Source organism: Eptatretus burgeri, chromosome 3 (genome assembly GCF_056783735.1).
Source record: "Eptatretus burgeri isolate ZD-2024b chromosome 3, Ebu_testis_v1, whole genome shotgun sequence".
NCBI lineage: Eukaryota > Metazoa > Chordata > Myxini > Myxiniformes > Myxinidae > Eptatretus > Eptatretus burgeri.
In genome coordinates this window covers 79,710,298-79,732,277 of record NC_140963.1, presented here as the reverse complement: position 1 = coordinate 79,732,277, position 21,980 = coordinate 79,710,298, and the positions used below count along the sequence as shown (strand labels likewise).

Genomic DNA, 21,980 nt, shown 5'->3' with positions numbered 1-21,980 from the left:
ACCATTATGGATTGAAGGAGCATCACATTTCGTGACAAACATTGTAGATGCAGTTATAAAGATCTTCGATGTCCCAAGACTCAGCGTCAATACTTGAAGTCAATGAACAAGATTTACTGGAAGATTGAATAATATTCAATAAGCACAGGCAATCATCATGGCAGGCCGTGTCACCTCGGTGCCGTCCCGCTTCTCCTTTCCGGATCCGGAAGCATATACCGTTCAAGCTTCAAACCTAATATTGAGATTAATTAATACCAACAGTAGATAAGAACTACAGCGAGAAACAAAATTAAATCAGTTTTTTTTTGTATACAAGGTCAAGGCTCATGGAAAGTGAGAACACTGAACGTATCAGGACGCAACATGACAAAAAGAACAGTAGAAAGAAGAATTTTGAAGGAGGTGGGCTTGAGGTGGGACAGAGGAAGTCAACGGGGTGGAAAAGATAATGTTTTGGACAAGGGTGGGGGAGGGATGATCTGACATGGACAGGGCCTGACAGATGAGCCATTTCACGTGATTGTGCTTGGCATTGTATTCACCGCAAACTTTCTTATCTTTGACAAGATCCCTCAAAGCATCAAAGTTATGACCTGGGGTTTTACAGAATGAGTTAGTTTTGCAGGAGAGGAGAGCACGTGACCTCATTCGACCTGACTTGTGTCAGGTCAGGTCAGATTACATCTGTGACTTACTACAGGTACCATGTAAACTTGGACTCACCTGTTCCATGGTCAGGTTGTCGCCAACTAAACCTTCTCCTCCACCAAGTTTCTTTGTGAGGAGGGTGTATGATATGGACACCCTGCAGGATGAATACCAAAACCTGTCAAAGGGTGGAGGAGCTCCTCGTTTGCCAACCACCATCCATCTATAGTGCACAACTGTGTCTGTGGACGTCCTCCTTCAGTTGGGTAAATTTTTATTAGGAGGTTGGTGGCAGGATTTGCACCACAGCCACCGCAAAACCCTTCATTGCGCAAAACATTCTAAAAGCATAAACAAATCTGAAAACCCACTCTGTGGGAGTACCTCCTGTTCAGCTGCCCTTTGCAGGGAAGCTCACTGGATGACGGGATTGGGGCAAAGCCTTCGGGACCCCCAATCTTTGATGATAGGGGGAAACCATGGAGTAACCTTCCCGGGTCATATTGCGGTAGTGTGTGTCGCGGTGGTGCTGAGGTGTCATCCACCAGACGGCGGTCTCCTTGGGTTAACCTGAGGGGGTCCCTTCGGGTGGGTGCCTGGAATATCCTATCCCTAAGAGAGGATGATCACCTGTCTCTGTTATCATCTGAGATCAAGTGGTTGGACCGGCATTGCAGCTCTCTCTGAGGTACGGAGACCAGATTGTGGTGAGATCATGACGGGTGGTTACACCTCCTATTGGTTTGGCCACTCTGATGGTTACCATGCCCAAGGAGTCGCTGTAGCTTGTCCAATAAGCTGACTCCAATGACAATTGAGGTAACACTGGCCAACGAGCGTATTATGAGACTATGGATTCGTTACTCCTTGGGTGTCATTTCTCTGGTCTCTGTATATGCTCCGACTGAGGCAAGTGATCTCACCATGAAGGATATATTCTATGCCATGCTCGAGTCTGTGGTTGATCATTGCCCGAGGCGAGAAACTATAATAGTCTTGAGGGATTTCAATGCATCAACTGGAACTGATGGGGATGGTTATGAGACATGTGTTCATCCCCATGGGTCAGGAACTGTGAATCAGAATAGCACTAAGTTCCTTGACTTTGCCAGAAATCATGGAATTAGGGCGGCTGGTTCATGGTTTCAGCGCCCACAAGCTCATCGCTGGACTTCGTATTCCAATGCTGGTGGTGTGGCAAAGGAGATTGACCATGCGCTTGACCTTTGACCACTGGTGGAGATCCAGAACTGCATGGTCGACCGGAGTGCTCAGTTCCTCAATACTGACCACAGGCTCGTTGTAGCAACTCTGAAGTTACAGATTAAATCCATGAGAATAATACCATCCCAGTCTCGGCTGGATGTTGGCAAGCTCAAGGATGAGAATGCAGCTGAGAAGTTTGTGAACAGACGAAGTGGAGATTTGGGTGGTCTGTTTGGGATTTGGGTGCTTTGGGAGATCCTGAAGAGTTGTGGAGTGCCTTCAAGATTTGTGTGCTTTGGGAGAACCTGAAGAGTTGTGGAGTGCCTTCAAGACCACCATCCTTGATGTTGCTGGTGGATGTCTTGGAACTCACTGAAGGGTGAAGAAGGATTTTGTCTCTCAAGGGACACTGGATAACATTGACCAGACTCACAGGGCCAGGCTGAATGACAGAGCTGAGCTGTTCAGGGAGCTGAGGCATAAAACTGTATGTGCAATAAGGGTGGACAAGGATGCCTATGTGCGAGGAATGAGTGAAGGGGAAGAGAATCACCTGTGGTCAAGTGATTCTCTTCCTGTTTACAGGGGAATTCGTGCATTGTGTTCATGGAAGCCTATCTCTCGGTGTACTACAGTTTCAGAAGAGGGTGGGGAGCTCTTGACAGAGGAGTCCGAAGTTTAGTCCCACTGGGCCGGTTACTTTGAGCGGCTATACCAGGCTGATCCACCAGCTGTGGAGTTGGATATCAGGGGTGTTACAATCCCGATTGCTGACGCTCCAATAAACTGTGGTCCACTTTCATTTGTGGAAACACAGGCTGTGTTGAACCGGTTGAAATCAGTTGAAGGTTCTGGGATCTGTGGCATCCGTGTTTAACTTCTCAAGGCTGGTAGAATTGCTGCACTCATGTCGTTGCATGCAGTTATGTGATCTGCCTGGAACACAGGCATAATCCCAACTGACTGACTGGAAGAGAGGCCTTGTTGTTACTCTCTGGAAAGGGAAGGGTGATCGCCAAGACTGCAACAACTACTGAGGGGTGCCACTGTGCCGGGCAAGTGCCGGGCAAGGTCTTTGCTCAGATAATTATTATTGATAGGGTTCGCCACCATCTGCTTGAGCACTAGCGTTCAGAGCAGTCAGGCTTTTCACCAAGAGGTTAATGATTGACCGTATCCTTGCTCTTCAGGTCCTCACCGAACGCAGATGAGAGTTTCGGCAGGGGCTGCTTGCAGCCTTTGTTGATCTCTGTAAATTGTTTGATTCTGACAATCGGGATGCCCTCTGGAGGATACTTGGTCTTTGTGGGGTACCGCCAAAACGGATCAATCTGATATCTGAACTATACTCTGGTACTGAGAGTGCTGTGAGATGTGGTAATACCATCTCTGACTTATTTCCGGTTGATAATTGAGTTCATCAGGGGTGTGTACTGGCCCCAACACTTTTCAGCACTTGTATGGACTGGATTCTGGGGAGGATGTCGGAGAGATCAAGCTGCGGTGCATTGTTTGGGAATGTCAAGATCTCTGACCTTGATTTCACCGATGATGCTGTCATCTTTGCGGAGACTCCAGATATCCTATTCGGGGCCATCTAGGTACTCAAGGAGGAGTCGGCACCACTAGGATTACACATCTCCTTGGTCAAAACTAAGATCCAGGTTTTCAATGACTTCTTGGATGCTGCTGTCCTACCTGTACCTATTTGTGGCGAGGATGTTGAGGTCATGGAGAGATTCACTTACCTTGGCAGTGATATTCATGTCTCTGCTGGCTATGAACCAGAGGTCAACAGATATCTTGGTCAGGTCTGGGGAGTCATGGATTCACTGGATAATGGGGTGTGGCGCTGCTGGTACCTGTGCGGGAGGATGAAAGTCCAAGTCTTCAGGTCCTTGGTGCTTCCAGTCTTGCTCTATGGATGTGAAACTTGGACTCTGACCAAGGATCTGAGTTAGAGACTTAATTCCTTTGGTACCAGGTCTCTTCGGAGAATCCTTGGCTATCGCTGGTCAGACTTTGTGTCCAACGAGCAGTTGCTGAGAGAGACTCAGATGAAATTTGTTACCTGCGTAGTCTGTGAGCGTCAGTTGCAGCTGTATGGACATGTGGCTCATTTTCCTGACGCAGATCCTCCTCACCAGATTCTCCCAGCAAGGGAGTATCGTGAGTGGAGGAGGCCAATGGGCTGACCACGTACCTTCTTGATGCAGCAGGTTGATCAGCATCACAAGGAGATGGGGATGGGCCAGACCTCTTCCTGGGGAATGGCCAGACGGAGGCCCCTGAAGTACAGGCAGAAAGTGGATGCAGCGACGCGCTGCTCCGGCACATGCTACCAAACCTGACCTGATCTTACGTGGGTGGGGGAGGGATAATCTGAGATGGCATAGTTGGCAACATCGAGAGAAGAAGAAATGAAAAGGATCCGTGGTGCAAGGGAGTGGTGACCAAGTGGAGGGGGGGTGGGGTGAGGGTCTAGAAGAGGGTCTGGAGGTGATGAAAAATGGGCTGGTAGGAATCGAAAATGGGTTTCTATTTTATTTATTTATTTTTACCAAACGTGGTATAAACGCTTTTTGTGATGTTGTCAGTGAAACAAAATACACCAGAATTCCGAGATAGTCGCTTATTGACGAGGTGCTCTTGCAGCTGTTCAGAACGCATCTCGAATGTTTACTCACCCTTACAGTCTGAGTAATGAAAGGCTTACCTCCATGAAAGGCTCATTTTTATTTAGCCCAACTTCACCTAGCAGGGTTTTTAGGTACCATTGAAACAAGCATTGCCTTCTAAATGCGATCTATTCTCATGGACGAATTACCCCCACCACCAAAGGTGGAAGGAGGTTATGTTTTTTTACCCCTTTTTGTCCATTTGTCTATTTGCTTGTGTGCAGGATATCTCAAAAAGTGGTGGATGGATATGGATGACCTTTGGAGGACATGTTGCGTGTGTGACAAGGGCGAACTCATTAGATTTTGATGAATATCTGAATCCGGATCCGGCTGCTGAAAATTTTCAAGTGTTTCTTCACCATTTTGAGAGATAGCACCAAAAACGATATATAGCAGGATATTTCAAAAAGTTGTGGACGGATTCGGACGAAACTTGGTGGACACGTTGGGTGTATGATGAGGAAGAATTGATTCCGTTTTGGTGAAGATCCAAATCTGGATCTGATAATTATTTTTGTGATTCTTCACCATTGAGAGATAGGGCTAAACCGATATGTCGCACGGTATCTCAAAAAGTCGTGGACGGATTGGGATTAAACTTGGTTTTCAGGTTGGGTGTGTGACAAAGATGTTTTCATTTTGATTTTGGTGAAGATCTGAATCCAAATCCGGATATGATAATTATTTAATTTTTCAATGATTCTTCACCATTGAGAGGTCGGGCCAAAAACGACATATAGCATGATGATTCAAAAATGTATTTTGCCTGATATGTTCTCGTGTATCAGGCGTTGTGTGTCAGGGGTATGCGCTCTACCGAGTGCTCTTCTAGTTAAAGTATATAAGTAATCAAATATTATTTCGGATGAGAGAATTGGATGTTGTGGACTAAGTGTCAAAATCTGGATTGAAATCTGGAAATTTTAACAAATTTGCCATTTTTATAACTAAGTGTCTTTATTTAAGGAAAGCATTAAACTTAACTTTTTCTACTGTTTGGACGATTATATTGAGTGAAGTAAAGGCTAAGGAATGTGCAGAAAGTGTAACTTCATTGAGTGCAACAAAAATAATTAACCAATGGGATTGCTGCCCTCCTACAAGCTGCTTTTGCAAGCCATGGCGACACAATTCACTGGGATCCTTTTTTTTTTCGGCAATTAAGTATGCAGTTTGCTTTTTTCACCATTTTGTGCGATCTGCTTTCATTACAAAATGTTAAGAGTTGCCGTAATATATTAATAGTCGGGAGTTACTGCAAGCATGAAGAAGTACGTAGACAGCACACATGGATGTGGTACAAATATGTCTCGCTGACTCCGCGGGAGTACGTGCGTACCTGCATACTTGGTTACGTGTTTGTGGTGTGCGGGTTTCATGGGTATGTTGTCCAAACTCGCATCTAGGCCTATGGTGTGTGGCGCCATTGTGTAGGTTATACGGCCATCTCACGAACCATGTGCTTCTGCACGCAGGGAGCAGATGTGCTGCAGTGCGGGACGTGCTGTGCAGCGTGGGCAAATCTTTATGTGAGTGAAATGATGACTGTATCGCCGATGCATTTTCATGGTTAGTATGGACTACGGGGAGGTTGTAGGGATTCATTTGGGGGCTGTTAAGGACTGACGGTTTAGTTTTGAATGTGTTCAGTTACCAAAGAGTGAGCTAGCATTTGCCAAGCCAGCCGTTCGTTATCAACTGTTTTGAATGGAGTGCTTGCTTGATTCCTTCAGTCACTTGGTGAGCACTCTACAAGAAACTTGGTCATTGAACACATCCCAGATTAATTACATGCCACCTGGGATAAACATCCATACCATGACTTCTTTCGGCCATATCAATTAATTTCTCCCTCAGGGGGCAGATTTTTAAATGACGCGTGGCAAGTTAGAAGCAATGGAACACGAGTTGGTAGGACTCAAAAACAGGCTTTATTTGAATTCTTTATTTTTCCCAAATGTGGTTAAAAATGCATTATTCACTGTCATTGATACAAAATACACCAGAGTACTGAGATGGTCATTTATTGACGAGTAATGATAAGGAAGTTCCAAGTAATACAACTTCGAACTCGGTGATTGTGGTGACACGATATTAAATTTGTAATGATCCATTTAAGAATGCCCTTTCGCTTTTAGGAGCAGAAGTTAGTGAGGGGGAAATGGAGGACAGAGAGTTGGGGTGTGGAGGGAGTCTTGCCACCACCTGGAAAAGCATGCAGCATTATCTGTCATGAAGCTCTATAAGGACAAAAACAATGTCAAACACTGTGATAAAATGTGATGTGAAATCCTCAGTGCTGAAGAAGAAGGCAGAAAGAGGAAAGAGAAGAAATACAGAAAGAGGAAGGAGGAAGAGTGAAGAAGGACGACAGAAGAAGAACAATGAAAAAAGCTAACAAAGAAGAAAGGAAGAAGGAGAGGCAGATTGAAGAAGAAAGGCAGAAGGAAGGTAAAAGTGGAAAAAGAAGAAGAAAAAAATCCAGATCAGCAGAAACTCTCCAACAGGAAGAAGCAAGAGCAGAAGCAAACACACAGCAATGACAGCATTTTGCTCTCCCGTACCTGTGATCTCCCAGTCATTGTGTTGTACTTCAGTCAGTTGTCTGTGCAATCTGATTCAGGAGGACACAGTTCAAGCATATGAAATCTTTATTGCTTCTGTGAAGTGGGACCATTGCTGTAAAATACAAAACACACAGGAAATGGTGCTCATGTTGAGATGCAGATGTGTTGCTTATGTTCAACATGGCATGGTCAGCTTTGATCTTATTTAATATTTTTTATCGAAGTGACAGGTTTTTTCCTGTCGCTGTCTCTGTCTCTGTCTCTGTCTCTGCCTCTCTCTCTCTCTGTCTCTGTCTCTGTCTCTGTCTCTCTCTCTCTCTCTCTCTCTCTCTCTCTCTCTCTCTCTCTCTCTCTCTCTCTCTCTGTCTCTGTCTCTGTCTCTGTCTCTCTCTGTCTCTCTCTGTCTCTCTCTCTCTCTCTCCCCCCCCTCTCTTTTTCCTCCCCCTCCTCTCTCACCCTACCACTACCATTCTAACAATACACACAATCATCTTGTCAATCAAATATTCCCTGCAATACCACGGCATCACCATTAATTATCAGGTATGGTCTAAACTTGGCAGCCAGGAAATCCTTCAATATGGCAGTGGTGGTGTAGCAGTGTGTGGTGCCCATAGTGCAAAAAACAAAGTCCCAAATTAAGGGTTTCCCACCTCAATACCTCCACCTGACCTTGCCTTGTGATCACATTCTAGCTATGAACTCCCCCCCCCCAACCCATGTCACCTTTTACTTAATATAATTAATAGTATGTGTTCCTTTACAAGGAACTTCAATGCAGGAGAAGGTCATTTGGCCTATCAAACTTATATTGCCTACTGAGGGTTGTTTGTCCATGTTCTATCCTTTTAAAATGCTAAGCTTCAAGTGAGGATGCAGCAGGTACCATTTTTAGAGTCGTCGGTATGACTTGCCCAGGGTTCGAAGCATCAACCCCCCCAGACTCAGAATGGATGCTCACACCATGATGCCACCGTATCTGATAAACATGTAACCAAAGTTCAGGCATTTATGATGATTGATGGTTCAATAACTGCTCTACCACATGAGAGTAACAAATCACAGTCACTTTTCAATCGGCGGTGTCGTCGTCGTCCACACCCCAGCAAATGATGAAAGTAGCAGCCGTGTGTTGCATACAAAAGTAAAGGAATGATCATCATCATGTTATTTCACTTGGAATCTGAAGAAGGTGCAATTCTACTGCACCAATGTTGGGATATTACTTCCAATAAGAAACTTTATGATGCATGCTTTCTTTTCTTGTCGATTGGCGCCAAATTTATTCACATTTATTATGCCGTTCTCAAAAGGGTCAATCTCGCATGTGTGGGTTTTCTGTATATGGTATTGCTCATACAAGATCAAGTATGCATCAATGTCTCTGCTTTTGTGGTGAAACAGTATTCATTCATCCAATGTCATCACACCCTGCCTCTGCCATTGGCAAACAGAGTTAAGGGCTCTGTCATTTTCCTCTGCCAGATCCTTTGATGAACCTGCCTCATCTTCTTCTTTTGCCTGCAGCAACACTGATGCGAGTTGAGTAATTGGCTGAAGGCGTGGCTGTGCTGCTGATACAACGCCCTCTGTTGGCTTGGGCAGGAATATGAAATTTGTTCATGGTGTCATAAATTGCCTACTCAAGGCGAAGGGCACCGTGGGATCTTTAACGCCCACCAACTGATGCTGGCTGATGGGACGACCAGCGTTCCCATCCATCTGAGGGACGACATGCACATTGATGCCTTGCTCTGCCTGGGAGACACCAGGATGGCAGTTTAAAGCTGGGACAATATTCAAACCCAAGCTGGATAGTTGAGAGGTGAGTGTGCATACCTCATTTAACATGTCACATCTCATTAGATGTTCCATAGTTTGAGGTCCAACACTGCACTCACAGTTGACATCATTACCCTGCGCTTGCAAAGCGAAAAGCAGGGTGAGGCATTCGGTTGCGTATGTGCGTGCGTGTCTGCATTTTAAAAATTCATTTTCTCGGAAACTGTTGGGCCGATCGAAATGAAATTTTACCATAGGAGTGCCTCTGCCTGTAGAATTTTTTTTTAATTCATAATCATGACGTTATAGGTCACGTGGTATGGACGCCATCTTGGAAAAACGTTACACCTCCATATCTCCCAAACAGCTCAATGGAAAAAAATTGAAATATGGCTCATTGTCAAGTACTCCTAATGGGGAATAAGATATGTTGATGATATCATCGTGTCTTCATCATGACGCCATAACTCGACAAGTCCAATGCTTGATCTGATCAGTATTACGAAAAAAAATTTTCCTCTGTAACTGTTAGTCCGATGGACACGAAATTTTCAGAATTTGAGCAGCTCTTCTTGTAGAAATTTTTTTAATGACAATTATGATGTCATAGGTCACGTGGTACAGGCACCATCTTGGAAAAATTGAAAAAAAAGTTGCACCTCCATATCTCTGAAACCGCCACATGGAAAAAATTGAAACATGACTTCTTGTGAAGTCTTCCCCTTGGGGAATAAGATATGTTAATAATGATGTCATATGTTCCTTAAGTACAACGCCATAATTCGACAAGTACAACACTTAATTTGATCTGTATGAATTTTATTTCTCTGCAATTCTTGGTCCGATTGACATGAAATTTTCACCAAAGGAGCGCCTCCTCCTGTAGAATGTGAATGATAATTATGACATCATGGATCACGTGGTACAGGCGCCATCTTGGAAAAACTTTGCATCTCCATATCTCTGAAACCACTCCTCGTGTGCTTTTGACATGGTCTGGCACCCTGCCCTGCTCACCAAACACTTCCTATGGTATCCAAGGCCATCTCCACTCATGGCCCGCAGACTTGCTCTCCTGTCGCAGTCAACGTGTGGCCCTAACTGGAGTTCGTTCATCCCCTGTTCCTGTCCAGACTGGAGTTCCTCAAGGCAGCGTTCTTTTTATGGTTTTCATCAATAATCTGACTCTCTGGAAAATGCTCTTTATCTCTTTGCTGATGACTCCACCCTCTGCCATGCCATCTGTCGTCCCTCAAACCGGCAAGCAGCAGCTTCTTTGCTCACTGCAGATCTGGATAAAATCACAAAACTGGTCCAGCACCTGGAACATGTCTTTCAATCCAGACAAGTCTCACACTCTCACTTTGTCTCTCCAAAAGGACTGTTTGGAACCTCCCCCCCCACCCAATCCACTTTCTCAACAATCCTCTGGAAGAAGTCTTTTCTTTCAAGCTTCTGGGTCTCACTATCTGCTGTCTAGGTCCAAGTGTTTTCCATGAATGAATGTTGTGCGTAACAAATTTGGTTGATACATTTTCCAATCGTCGTCTACTGGGTTTTTTTCCCATGTTTTGGATGGCATTGACGTTAACTCTTGACCTAATTTGACCAGATTTTATACATATATACTATACAGGCATACAAATAAGTTCATGAAACCTCCACTGATAGTAGTGTGCCATTCTCAAAAGGGTCAATCTTTTGTGTGCTGTTCAGGTTAGTGTTATGAGTCAATATATACATACACATACAGACATTTATTAGTATAGATATATACTTATATACATACATACATACATACATGCATACATATACCTGGCAGAGTTCCCACCCCCAAGTGGGTCAAGTTCTCACATTAGTTGCTGAAAAACATATGTAGTCTGTGTTTGTGTTTTGCAAGAAGACTAAAGATGTTTGCGTGGTGTGCGTATAAAAGGTTCCAGATAGTCAAAACATCGAGAGGGTACATTCCAATAGTAGTTAGGGTCTAAGCCCAAAGGGGTTGACAGTATATAATCTCTCAAGCATGTGAAAAGGGTCTAAAAGGTCGACAGTATTTTCCGGTGAATAAACCACGGCGTGTATTACCCGCGCCCATGTTTTTCACCCTCATAAAATAAAAACACAAACTTTTCCGGTGTATTAACTGCACCCATGTTTTTCACCCTCAAAATAAATGAATATATTGATCATTTTATTTTCTTATTTAGATCTAAATATGTTTGTATGGAACTAAGTGATGGAGGTATCAACATGCTTAAATTCGTCCAACAGTCTTATTCTCATTAGTCGCATGTCTGCTTAATTTCGTCGACCAGCCTATTTTCTCATTTTCAAGAAGTTGAAGAGAGAGGAGAGAATACCAAGAAGTTTTTATTTTTATTTTTAATTTTTTTTGATATTATAAAGATAATTTTATTGTTCCTAGAAAAATGAAGAACGGGATTCATACCGGTATCATACATATTTATTGTGGATTTGTGGCCCTGAAAAGGGACGTTTGGTTTTGATTAAGCTTTTTAGCTTAACCCGAGGAAGTCCTCATCGAAGACTTTCCTCGTCGAAGACTGCACATAACTGCTTGTCCAAATCAGGGTCTAGCAAGTCCACGTCACTGTCACCGTCATTTGCAGTCTCCTCCTCACAAATGATGTCGTCCTCTGTGCCGTTCATGTTGTTGGAGATGCAGCATTTCAGAAATGCTCGCTCGATGATGTCCGACAGTATCTCCTCCCAAACCTTGATGATCCAGCTGCAGATCATCGGAAGGTCGACCATTCTCATCCTCCCGCTATTGGTGTCAGTCTTCTCCCCACTCATTATCCAGTCGGACCAGCAGCGACGTAGCCCATCCTTGAGCGGTGTGTTGATGGACACATGGAGTGGCTGCAAGAGCGATGTCATCCCACCTGGGACGATGACAAGATCGGTGTTGGTCCGATGGAGCAGCGCTTTGGTGTCGTCGGCCTTGTGACAACTGAGCGCATCCAGGACTAGCAAGCTTCGTCGTCGGGAGAGACCGCCATCCGGCCTACTACTCCAGACCGTGCGCACCCAGTCCTGGACCAGTCCCTCATCTATTCACCCCTTCTACTGTGCACAAACAGTGACGCCGGCTGGAAACTTGACATACAGGAGAAGCTTACCACCATCTGCAGTGCTGGCAAACATGATGGTGAATCGGTCTTCCTCGTGACCAGTGGTGTTGATTGTCACATTGTGCACAAGCTTATTTGAGGTGGGTGCTCCGTTATTAAACTTTAGCTATTGTGAATAATTCTTCTTTTGATGTGCGACCAGGTGTTCTTCTTCTTCTTTTGTGTTTAATGGCATTTTCAGAGCCGCGAGGCTCTCTAAGCCACACACCTAAACCCCGGGTGTCTCCAGCGTCACTTTATTTAATTTCCGCACATGGTTAATAAAACGCTGTCCAAACTCTTAACCTGAACCGATTTTCAAAATTTAAAAGGTGGGATTGAGCTTCACAACAGTTCTGACTGCTCAAAAAGTGTTCATCTATACTAATAAAAACCTGTGTGTGTGTGTGTGTGTGTGTGTGTGTGTGTGTGTGTGTGTGTGTGTGTGTGTGTGTGTGTGTGTGTGTCAGCGTATCTGTGTGTGTGTGTCTCCTGCACAACTCGAAAAACATAAAACCAACCAGCCTGAAACTTTGCATGCATGTTATGAAAACTCCAAGTGCAAGAAAAATGTTATAAAGTGAAAGTTGGGTGTTTGGTTTCGTTAAAACACCCCTTTTGAAGATAATTAACAGCCTTATTTCATTATACCTTTCATCACGCGATCCTCAAGGCATTTCCTGGGTAACCTCGCTGGGGTCTGAAGCTGCCATGTTTTCTGGCCTACTCAACCATGCCTTGACTTGGAACAGGCAGCAACGATTTCTTAATGATAAAGTTGTTGTTTTCTCTTTCCCCACTCATGGAATGCCTGTTCATCATATCTACAAATCGCTGGGTGCATTGCAATGCTTATAAACATCGAGAGATGTCAGCGTTCATGGCTTGACATTTTGGGCGTCTCCTGGAGGAGTATGTTTAATGTGTTGCTAATCGCATTCCAAACGAGCAGTTTCTTATCAACCGTTTTGTTGGAATGCTTGCTTGAGTGCTTAGGCTACTTGGCGAGTGCTCTCCAAGCTGCTTGGTTGTTCGTTTTGGTAAAAGTACCCGTGCTCTCAATGGAACATCAATAAGACAGACGTACGTTTCCACCTGTGTTTGGAACCGTGCGGTGTGTGCCTCAGCAGGTGTCTCATCGCTGAAAATGTGCAATTTTATTTTCACAGGATATCGTTTTGTTTTACGTTTTTGTGTGATCTCTGAATACAATCCACCCCTCACTTCGACATTGATACATATATAAAAACAATAAGGTCCATCTGACCAGGTGTTTGCCATTATCTGTTTGTGGAGGCATAGAACGTCGATCGACATTTTGTGTTCTGTGCCTTGATATATTTTTCAATTGAATTTTGCTAATCTCTCACTTGAATTCCTCTCTCAAAGAACTCTGTTTAAAGGTAAATCTTTATGTTTGTCGTTTTTATGTACTTTATGTGTGTGTACATTTGTGCATATGTGTATGAATATCAACTGTATTGCCATTAACGGAACTTTGTGTGTGCGTGTTGCTTTTAATCTCCATAAGCGGATTTCAGAAGGTGGAATGGATCCCTCCCAAGTCTTGAAGTATCTACCGTTGTGTGTGTGTGTGTGTGTGTGTGTGTGTGTGTGTGTGTGTGTGTGTGTGTGTGTGTGTGTGTGTGTGTGTGTGTGTGTGTGTGTGTGTGTGTGTGTACTAATGGGTTTTCAGAATTTGGAATAATGTCCTCCCAGGGTGGGCTCAAAGTATCCACCTTCATTTTGGTAAGGGGTCATGATTCATGGACCAAGCTGTGAAGTTTTCTGTCTCAAAGTTTTGTCGAGCGATCTTTTCAGGATTGTTACTGAGCCCAGGACAGCTGCTAACTGTAGTTGGTTTGTAGTAATAGCCCCAGGGATGGTTTTTAATATCTCCATGAGGTTCTTTTACATCATTCCCGTGAGGTTCTTCGTCATCACAGGGAAACTTTGGCATTCTTCAGCTTCCAGGATCTTTTCACTTCATGCTTGAGGTCTTGGTATTCGGTCATTTTCTTGATTTCTGCATCATTAATCCAAAATCACTGGTATTAACACCTCAATTAGCAATGCCCTCTTCTCTTATTTTTTTTGTACCTAAGCATGATATCTGGTCATAATGCTTTGTTTTCGATGTTCACACTCGATGGAATCATTAGGTCGTACGTGAGCAGTACTTCAGTGTTTTCAGTGATTGCTTTTGTTTCATTTTCCCACAAATTTTCTGGAACTGGAATATTAAAGTTTTTGTAGATGTGCCAGCAGATTACTTTACAAACTCTGTTGTGTCATTGCATGTACAGCTGTTCTGACATGTTTTTTTGTCGTGTTTGGTCATTAAGCATCACATCTAATTCTCTTTGCTAACTCCACCTCCACCCCTCACCTGTCTAACCTCCCCCCCCCCCCCCATCACCACAACCACACCCTTCTCTCTTACTCTGTCCCCTCTTCATAAAATGCAGCATTTCCTTCCCACACCTCTGTCACTCTCTTGCTGTCTGTCTCTCTTGCTGTCTGTCTCTCTTGCTGTCTGTCTCTCTTGCTGTCTGTCTCTCTTGCTGTCTGTTTCTCTTGCTGTCTGTCTCTCTTGCTGTCTCTCTCTCTCTCTTGCTCTCTCTCTCTTGCTCTCTCTCTCTCTCGCTCTCTCTCTCTCTCTTGCTCTCTCTCTCTCTCTCTCTCTCTCTCTCTCTCTCTCTCTCTCTCTCTCTCTCTCTCTCTCTCTCTCTCTCTCTCTCTCCCCCCTCTCCCCCCCTCCCTCTTTCTCGCCCCTGGCCCCCTATCATTGTCCCTGTCAGCAAAGCAACGGGTTGTATTTGCTTGTTTGGAATATAATTGAAATCCGGCATTGATCGTTTTTCGTTCGTTTTTCGATAAATGAGTCATTATACAGCCGAAGATTTTGAAATGATAGATTTGAAGATTTGAAATTGTGTTCAAATGATAGTTATGAAAGTAGCTTTATAGATGATGAAGATGCTTACACTGATTTAGAGTGAAGATTAATTTTATTTTAAGTGAAAACTACTATATAAATATGCTGAATCCAAACAATATACCAGATATTGAGCTTCTTGAATTCCCTGATATCCCATATGATAAATTTGCCTATAAACAATGTATATTTAAATCAAAAGCCGATCAACAATGTATATTTAGTCATTATCTTCCAATGAATGATGATAAAAATTTAATAAGGAACATAACTTTCAAAATTACACCAAAAATGAATTACTTTGCAAGATTTATTGGAGAAATGAATGTCAAGTATGAAGGTGATAACACACCTTTTCTTTCAACAGAAGAGATTGATCAAATTAGGGTAATGTTTATTGGATTGATCTTATTTAATATTCTTGATTGTCATTTTCAGGAAAATATCAACACTAGATATTGTATAAATAAAATAATGGATTATCTTGAAATTAAACCTGAACTCAGGATAAAACATCACATTTCTAAAAAAAGCCTATAAAAAATTACATAATTTATTTTCTAAATATATAAATGAATGATTTTTTTTTAACCCATTTGGGAAAATAACAAAATTTAACAACCTAAAAATATACCAAAGTCATTAAGATGCTTAATAGTTGGTTCAAGTGGATATGGAAAAAAAAACCTGCTTGCTTTTGAAGATGCTCCTTCCTTCCAACTTTTTAGATTGTCATAATTTATTAATTTTCACAAAGTCAAGTTTTCGACCTGAGTATCAACTACTCTCACAAGGTTTTAATGCAGGTCCTCAAAAAGAAGACATCATTGGTTTATTTAAACTTCAAAACAAACTAAATCATTACAACATTGAAGATATAATACAACTATTCCGTGAAACAGAAAGGTAAATAGAAATCAAAACATATAACGTGTATTGTTAGTGATAATATGGATGATATACCTTCACCCCAAGATTTGTATAAATTAAAAAAGAACCCCATCATCTTTGATGATTGTGTTAATGAGAGAAACCAAATGGTTATGGTTCGCGACTACACAAGAGGGAGACATTTATCTTAGTCAATCGTACTTTCAACTCACTTGTCACTCAATAAGAAATAATGCTCATACTTTTATTCAAGTTAAATGCAATTGATATAAATAAATTTTGGAGAGACAATTGTTCCATGTTGTGTAATAAAAATGAATTTGAGGAATCTATGAAACACACAACTGGAAAATATAAATATATTGTGGTCAAACAAAATGAGATACTAAAATATATTTTTCAACAAATAAATACAGAAAATGGAAGCAAATGAAAGAGCTAGAAGATTTAAGGAACATCGGAAGTTAGTTTCAAAAGTTGTAAAGCAACAGGAGGACATAAATAAGAAACAGAGACAGAAAGTAACGGGTGAAGAAGTGTTTGAAAGAAAATAAGAGAATTTTTTTGAACCACTTTTAAAAACTCAACAAATATCTGCAATTCCCATGATAGAATACAATCCTAAAAAACTTCAAATTATAAAATTTTTAGTGAAGTGACGGAGGAAGAACTAGAGAATATGGGAAAATTAGAATATGATGAAGGATTATTTCAAGAGCTGGGAAAGGTAAATCGACCTCCTGATTATGTTTTGAAGGCTCTTCAAAACAATGAATATTCAGCAAATTCATAAACCATAGCAGGACTCATTCCAACAGAAGAACCAACAATGTTCTATCTTGTTCAAGAAAAGGTATTATGTCATGATGCATTGAGGTTCTTGAGTTCCGCTCAACCAAATGTTAAACTAACTCCCAGATTAATGTTTTTTTCTAACAAAATATGGTATCCAAGGTTCAAGTTGTTTTGATGAACCGTTGAATATAAAAAAGAAGATGATAGAATATGTATTAATTTACTAGTGTGGTGTAGCGGGCCTGCGGGGGCAGGGCATGATGTGGAGGAGTGGTCGGCGTGGTCACGTGCGTGCAGGGGATATAGGAGTGTGCGCCGCCTGAGGCGTTGTAGTGGTTGCTGTAGTCGTTGTGGCTTGTAGAGTGCATCGAGTACGTAATAAAGGGGAGTTACGGGCAACGTACGCTCACGCTCCCGCTCGTGCAACAAAGCCGGGTTGAACTGTTCCCCCGCTCGTGTCTGCCTTCGAAGCACCACTATCACGACACCACAGTTTGGCGACGAGGCTGTTCAGATCGGCGTGTGCAGGGTGGTTGGGTTCGGATCGGCAGCGAGTAACTCAGCGCACCCCGCCAGGTTCGAGGTTCCGGAGGAGCGCATCGCGAAGAGCGTATCGCAGGTTCGCACGCCGCGCGCACAGGCTCCGGAGCCAGGAGGCTCACCAGCATGGCAGAAGGTCGGGGCACAGCGCACGGACGCGTGCCCGTCTTCGTGGGAGATGACTTCGAATTGTTTTCTGAACAATTGGGCTGCTATTTCCACGCGAATGATGTAGATGATGAAGGCAAACGCAAGTCGATCTTGCTCGCCTCGCTGTCAACGGAGCACTACCGGCTGCTGAATGATTTGGTAGCTCCAGATAAGCCCAGTGATGACGGGCTATCGTTTCAGGATATCGTGGAGAAGATGAAGACCCACTTGGTGCCAGAGAAGTCATTGCAGCTCGCTGGGTACCAGTTCGATCACCTCGCGAAGGGTGTGGAGGAGCGCGTTGCAGATTTTGTGGCACGGGTGAAGCATTCGGCCGTGGCTTGCAAGTTTACGGCAGAGGAGCATCCGGCGCGACTCAGAGATCGTTTTATTTCAGGTCTGCAAGACGCGAAGATGGTGGCAGCCATTCTGCGGATGAGCGGTGTCGACGTTACATTCGACTCAGCGGTCGGGACTGCTTCGGCTGTCGAGCAGACGCTCACGGATGTCCGCGCCATCGCCGGCCAGGAGTAGCTCCAGCTGGGGCATGTCGGCTGATCCCGGGGTCCACGCGATGACCCAGGTGCCCCAGGTCGCGCGCGCGTCTGGCGGTGCGGGCCGGGGGCGCGCGCGGCCGCACCGGGAGCGAGGTGGATTTCCAGGGGTGCTGGGGGTGTAGTGGTCCACACCTGCGACGAGTGTGCCCGTATAAGAACACCGTGTGTTTGCATTGTCACAAGGTGGGACATTTGAAGCGTGTGTGTCGGATGGCGGGGGCCTCCGTTGGGGTCTTGGATGGCGAGGTGCGGGAGGACCCCAGTGACCTGCGGAGCGGCCTGCAGCCGGGGCATAGCGATGCCGGCGGGCCAGAGCAGGAGAGGCAACCAATGTTGAGTCTGTTTTCGATTGGTCCGGAGGTGACAAGACCAATCACAGTGGAAGTCGAGGTGAATGGCGAGCCGACCGTGTTTTACGTTGACACCGGGGCTGCAGTGTCGGTCATGGGCGAGCGGGCGGCTCGTAGTCTTCGCGGTGTTCGCCTGGTCAAGACGACCTTGTCGCTGTGCACGTACACCGGCGAAGCGATTGCACCGCTTGCGGTGGCAGACGTCTCGGTGGTCTACCGGGGTCGAAGCGCCCTACTCTCGGTGTTTGTGGTATGAGGGGGGGGGGCCCGCCTCGGTGTTTGTGGTATGAGGGGGGGGGCCCGCCCTTTTGGGTCGGGACTGGTTGGCACACCTCGAGCTGGATCTCCAGTTCGTGCCTCCAGGTGCGCCGGTGCTTCCTTCGAGACCCGAGGGCGAGGTTCTGGCTGCAGGAGCCGCCTCGATGCAACGGGAGCGGCCGTTCGTTGCTTCCTGCAACGATGATCTGCGGTTCGGGAGCAACGGGAGCCGTGCCAGCTCTCGCGCTGAGCTCTCGCGCTTCGGCTGCGCTCATGATGCAAGGCCCGCCTGTGTTGTTCAGGCGGTGTCGACGGGGAGTTGCAGCGAGCCCGTCGTGTTCAAGAAGTTCGCGGATCGCGACTGTCGATGGCAAGCAGGTCATCGCAACATCGCGACGACAGCCGGGAGATGGACACGTGATGTGGTTCATGGGTTGCTGTTCATTGCGTATTTGATTTTCATTGCTCAAGTGATGCAGTTTAACGTTGTTGGAATAAATGCCGGCAGTTCAGGTGTGAGAATATGTTTGGCTGGGATCAATCGATGGGATTTTCGTGATAACGGATGTGATGTGAAGGCTTTGAGAGCGATTGTGGCAAATAAAGAGGTTTTATTGGCCTCCCGCTGCCACGGGCCACGGGTTGTTACTTTGTCATGTGCGGGGATTTTATCGGAAAAACGCGCTGTACGGAAAAAGGAGTTTGCAATTGCACAGATGATGTTCTTATTGATTTATGACGGGCCTGGGTTTGTATGGAATTGCTACCGTCTAATTGTTGTGTGGGTCTCAGAGATCGACTCAGAGCCGGGGCTGGTTCGCTGTTCAGCGTTACCCCCACCTCTGATTTCGGCAAGGTGAGACGTGCCTGGGGCACAACTCTCTGTTCTCGCCCGAGGCCGTTTGGACGTACATTGGAATCTCAACTGATTGTAGTGCGTGGGTTGTTATGGGGTATTTGTTGCATCCAGCCGACGGCGCTGTTCAGCGTCCCCACCCAAGGTCAGTCGGGTTTGGCATTGGCGCCACAGTTTCCAGACAGCGGCCTTCCGGCCTCGGAATATTTATCTGCTTCAGGTCTGGCTGGGGGAGATGTGCCGCCTTGTCGGCCGGAGGCGTTTGATGGTGCCGGGGGAGGTTTGCTCGGGAGGTCGCCACGACCTCGCCGGAGGGCGTGTAAGCATGAGCCGCCTGGGGGCGCTTTTGCGGCATAGTGATGCTGTGCTTCTCGCCTTGCTGCTTGATATCTGTAACGCGGTCAGAGTTTTGTGGGTTCATTGGGCAACTCAGTCTTCGGGACCTGGCCGTTGCAGCTCCACTCGCTCGCATCGACACGTTATATGGTGTGATGTGCCTATGCTTTTTCTTTTTGAGGCTATTATCGTTTTTGTACCTTATCTGCTTTTATATCGTGGTATCCTGTGCTGCTTATGCTTATTATGACGATGGTCATTTAATAATCATGGTTTTAGGAGGGAGGAGTGTGGTGTAGCGGGCCTGCGGGGGCAGGGCATGTCGGGGAGGAGTGGTCGGCGTGGTCACGTGCGTGCAGGGGATATAGGAGTGCGCGCCGCCTGAGGCGTTGTAGTGGTTGCTGTAGTCGTTGTGGCTTGTAGAGTGCATCGAGTACGTAATAAAGGAGAGTTACGGGCAACGTACGCTCACGCTCCCGCTCGTGCAACAAAGCCGGGTTGAACTGTTCCCCCGCTCGTGTCTGCCTTCGAAGCACCACTATCACGACACCACAACTAGACTCACTTGGATGATGGAATTTATGTTGCTGGTAAAATTAAGAAGAATGAGAAGGAGAAACATTATATATGCTTTAAGTAAGCTTGGTTCAGGTGTTACTTTTCTTCCAAATGCCCCATTACAATTTGTTAAAAGATTGTTATTGCTGTTAGGTAGTAAGAAGGCAGGAAACAACAATTGTATTAATGAGGTATCAGCCATTTTAGACCAGATTATGAATATGAAAATAATTAATAAATGTCAATACAAAGATATTTTATCCCATGTGAAATGAGTTTAATTCTCTCTCACGATGAAAATGAAAAAATATCATCATTGTAGATGTGAAAGATAATTTTTTTTTTAATTGTTGAAAGATGATAATGACGTATTTATATTTATAGATAAGATAATGGTAGAATTAGTACCACTGAATGTTGGAAGATTTGTATTATCTTCTTTTCAAGATGATTTAACAGGTGTGGTGTTTCAGAGAATGATAAAGAGATTTATAATAATTATATTCAGACTTTTTTGAACTTATTGATGGGTGGTATTTCCACAGCAGTAAATACTGCTAATGAAAGGAAGGCTCAAATACAGGCTCAAAAGGAGTTGGAAAGACATAACAAATAGTTAGAGAAACAAATTAGTGGGAGTGGTGCAATTATAGATTTTTTGAGAAGCACAATCCTTAGTTTTAATTTCACAATGAGTCATCACACGGCTTCATTCCCATACCCACTACAACTTCACCCCACAAAAAAATAGGAAGCATCTTGATTGTCTGTGGAAACTTACTAGGCCTTGTTTAATATCACAGAGAAAAATGACAAGTTTAGTTATAATCCGAGAAGCGGATACAAAACTATAACAGTTTCACCCAGAGCATACGAGATTTCCCAAATATCTTCCACAATTGCCCGCCTTATGAAAGAACTAGGTGATGAACCAAAAAAAATTGGTATAGTTATTCAAAAACAAACTTCAAAATCAACTATTAGACTAAAAAATAATTATAAGTTGATTTCACAATTGATAAAATAATTCATTTAGAGAGTTATTGGGTTTCTCCTCAAAAAAGATTGAAAGAAATGGAACGTTTTCCAATGATAATGCCACTCAAATATCCTCAGGTATAAATTCAGTATTAATTCACTGTGATTTGATTGATAGTGCTTAAAACGATGGAAAAAGAACAAATACAATATTTTCATTCAGCGCATAATCATCCCCAATTGGTTATAAATTCAATATGGAACCAAAAATTCTGGTTTATCTGCCTGTGTCAAGAAAAACCATATACAGAGTAAGTTTTAAGACAACCGATCAAGATAATCATATGATTTCCTTCAATGGAGACATTATATACATCAGAATTCACCTTTGTAAAGTTTTTCAATAAATGTATAAAATGGTTATTGTGAGGAAACACCAGTTGGGAAAATATATAATAATTAATAAAGATGGGGATGGGATGTTCCTTTCACCATACTACATGGGTGAAGGTATGTATCTTGGTAGAGGATACTATAAACCTAAGAGACAATGGGGTGTAGTGTGGGGCATCAATTTAGAAACAAAGGAGATGCAATAATTGATACTCCAATGGGTATAGGTTCAACGATTCTTAAACATAAAGACCTAATAGGTTCAACCGCTTCTGCCATGGGAAATGTAGCAGGTGCTATAAAGAGTATAAAAGATGCTCAAAAGGAATCCCATAAATTACAAGCAATAAAATAAA

At 44.0% G+C, this 21,980-nt stretch overlaps 2 long non-coding RNA genes across 3 annotated transcripts in view; one reads left to right on the top strand and one right to left on the bottom strand.

The window, feature by feature from the left end:
* LOC147030278 (uncharacterized) overlaps positions 1-21,980 on the top strand; it is a 72,357-nt gene that overhangs the window by 9,277 nt on the left and 41,100 nt on the right. For both annotated transcript variants that reach the window (XR_015056290.1, XR_015056289.1), the window contains exons 2-3: positions 6,014-6,067; positions 8,633-8,930. This is a non-coding gene — a long non-coding RNA (uncharacterized LOC147030278). The remainder of the gene's footprint in view (positions 1-6,013; positions 6,068-8,632; positions 8,931-21,980) is intronic.
* The window catches only part of LOC147030279 (uncharacterized), a 26,195-nt gene continuing 10,769 nt past the window's right edge, over positions 6,555-21,980 (bottom strand). Inside the window, exons 2-3 of the long non-coding RNA XR_015056291.1 lie at positions 7,103-7,217; positions 6,555-6,743 (exon numbers count right to left, since the gene is read on the bottom strand). This is a non-coding gene — a long non-coding RNA (uncharacterized LOC147030279). The remainder of the gene's footprint in view (positions 6,744-7,102; positions 7,218-21,980) is intronic.